General features: G+C 30.9%; 1 long non-coding RNA gene across 1 annotated transcript; it reads left to right on the top strand.

The window, feature by feature from the left end:
• Nucleotides 1-720: 720 nt before the first annotated feature.
• LOC106870713 (uncharacterized) lies at nt 721-2,469 on the top strand. The gene is made up of 2 exons (XR_001409557.2): nt 721-1,175; nt 2,183-2,469. It is a non-coding gene; the product is annotated as an uncharacterized LOC106870713 (long non-coding RNA).
• Nucleotides 2,470-2,758: the final 289 nt, after the last annotated feature.

Below are 2,758 nucleotides of genomic sequence, written 5' to 3'. Positions count from 1 at the left end.
TTATTTCGACATTTAGGAACCATACAATTTTCTTTTTATAGGATCTTTTGCAAATGAATTGCATGTTACCAACACAGGCGTTATATTCTAGTTATTCTTGGATTGGTTTAACTTTGGTGAGGAAACTGTGATATGTGGTGTTAGTTTTAAATACAGTACTGATATTGCAGATTTGAAATTCCCAAGACACGGTAGAATTTGGTTCAAATCCAATCCAGGAATAAAACACTGGGTCACTATCATCGATCAAATCAATTGAAATGTAGTTTTGATATAAATATTTAATAATCGTTAAAAATATCTTAAACATTTATTCAAACAAAATACTATTTTGTTATATAGTTACAAGTCGACTCTTTATATACAGAGTTAATCCCACGAGATCCGTTATGCTTTTTTATTCTTCCGAGATCGATAAAATAAGTACCAGATATGTACTCGTATTGATTTAATTGATTACAATCCTATCCCAATTTGTGTGTCCGTGTTTGTGTTAGAAATCAATATTGATATTAATAGTATTATTCATAATCATATTTCAATTCATAGCCATAATAGTTTTCAACTAACAATAATCATGTCCCAAATTACCCTCATTGACTGTGTGGTGCAGGCATTCGATGACGAATTTTTCATTAGGGTAAAATTAAAATTTCATAAGTATGGATTCAAAGGTAAGTACATAAGAACCGGTGTCTTTCTGTTTTATGACGCAGAAAACTATCTATGACGTCAGGCAAAATCATAATAAAAAAGGTTATAATTATTCTTGCTACTTACATGTTGAAAGTAATTTTAGCTTTTTTTCTACAACAGAATTTCGACGAAAATATCAATTTCTAATATAAATCAAAAGAAATTGACAAAATGAAGAGTGGATTAAAAGGAACAAAAAGAAAAGGTCCACGAACGAGGTCCCAGACACGCGGTAGAAAATTTAAATTTGCAGAGCTAAAATTTGCCAATAAAAGGGCCAAGAAACATAACCATCCTGCCAAATCTAACTCGAAACACATTGAACATGATTTAGATCAAAAAGATTACGGAATTATGGGATGGCTAGTTTCTTTTATAAAGCAAGTCACTCCAGCAGAATACAAAAAAGGAGACATATTTTTTGAAAATAAGTACATGCTATGAACAAATAAATCAAGAATGACAGGGAACTTAACAATGTACGTAAGACTGGATTCCTCGGATACTGAAGAATTTCTTTTAAATGATTTTGTTGTTTATTTTTACAAACATATTTTTATTTACTCACAAGAATATTCTAACGACAAAACCATTTCGTTTTGTTTCTCATAAAAGAGAAAATTTATAACTTCGACTTCGCAACTGTCAAGTTTTCTTCTAGCGTTTAAACATTTCTTAAACAGCAATTACTTATTAAAAGCTAGGTTTCATAATGTTTAAGTTGTTTGTGTACTATAATTAGATTCCAAAATCTATATACAAAAAAAAAAACACTACAAATTTTATAACCTATCACCACACATTTTAAGCTCTTGTGATAACAATAGAAGGGAACTGGTCTATTTACAGTGTCAACAACTCCTTTAGAGAAATAAAGTTTTTAAAAAATTGATTCCACACATTTATGCCGTATCTGCGTTCGTATTTTCACCACCCTTTTCCATGTAGGAAGTAATGCCGGATTTAAGCATGAGCTAGACAAGTTAAAAGTTTAAGACCACATCTATAAAGTCTTAAAAATAACTGTAAAACGTTTCGATTTTAGTGATGTAATATTTTAACAAGGAGCTTCCAAGCTTTTATCTAACTTAGAGCCTCACCTTATGAAATGGAATGATGTCAGTGAGAAAAAAACTTTGAAAAGCTCTTGTCTATGGTAGTAGGTTTGAGTAGTAGATTGGCGTTATTCCATAGAGCACAAATTAACTACCTATGAAAGGGTATAACTGATAACCTTAATTATTGTTCATTTATTAGTAAAGGAGACGCATAATCACAGATTTATAGAAAACAATAAACGGGATTGTGTTATATACATTTTCATTGGAGAGTGCCTTAGTAATATAAATGAAGTGAAATATCTATAAATTCGCAATTGAACTTAAACATAAGAGCTCATGTAAAATGCTTTGGGGTTAGTCGGAACACATTTCACAGAGGCGCTTATTTTGTATTGATAAATCTACTTCTTAATATTTTTCTATAGATATACATGTGTACAACAAGCTCAGTCAATAAACACATTCAGAAGAAGTTTAAAGAGGTTCTGGAAAAAGAAAGTTTATGCCACCCAAGTCTAAAAGTTCCAAATTGTCCCTCACTGAAAACATATTACAAGGCATTCTGGAACACACCAGTAATTATAAGAATTCAAGCATTATATCGGCATCATTTCTGTTTTCGTTCCAATGATGTATTCTATCAGGTACCTTCAACTCTAAGTTCCATGTCATTTTGGTTTGCCATCAATAAAGAAGGTTTATTAATCCACAACATATCTTCGCATTTACTCTGGCTCGTAAGATTTAGTAGGAACGTGTTCCTATTAAACCTTCTCAATATCAACTATATACCCATTTAGTAACGACTACGAAAATATGCCACGTGACCAATACAAAATGAAATAGAGAAATTATTTGCTGCCTCGTTTCGATTACTTCCTATTAACTAACTGACACAAAAGTTTTCATTCCTGAGTACAGTATTTACTAAAACTAAAAGTTTCCAATAAATAAATGATTTTGCTTAAGATGGGAAAAATACAAAAATTTTAGTACGTTTG

The sequence above is a fragment of the Octopus bimaculoides genome, chromosome 17 (assembly GCF_001194135.2).
Source record: "Octopus bimaculoides isolate UCB-OBI-ISO-001 chromosome 17, ASM119413v2, whole genome shotgun sequence".
Taxonomy (NCBI): Eukaryota; Metazoa; Mollusca; class Cephalopoda; order Octopoda; family Octopodidae; genus Octopus; species Octopus bimaculoides.
This window is presented reverse-complemented; position numbering and strand designations above follow the sequence as displayed.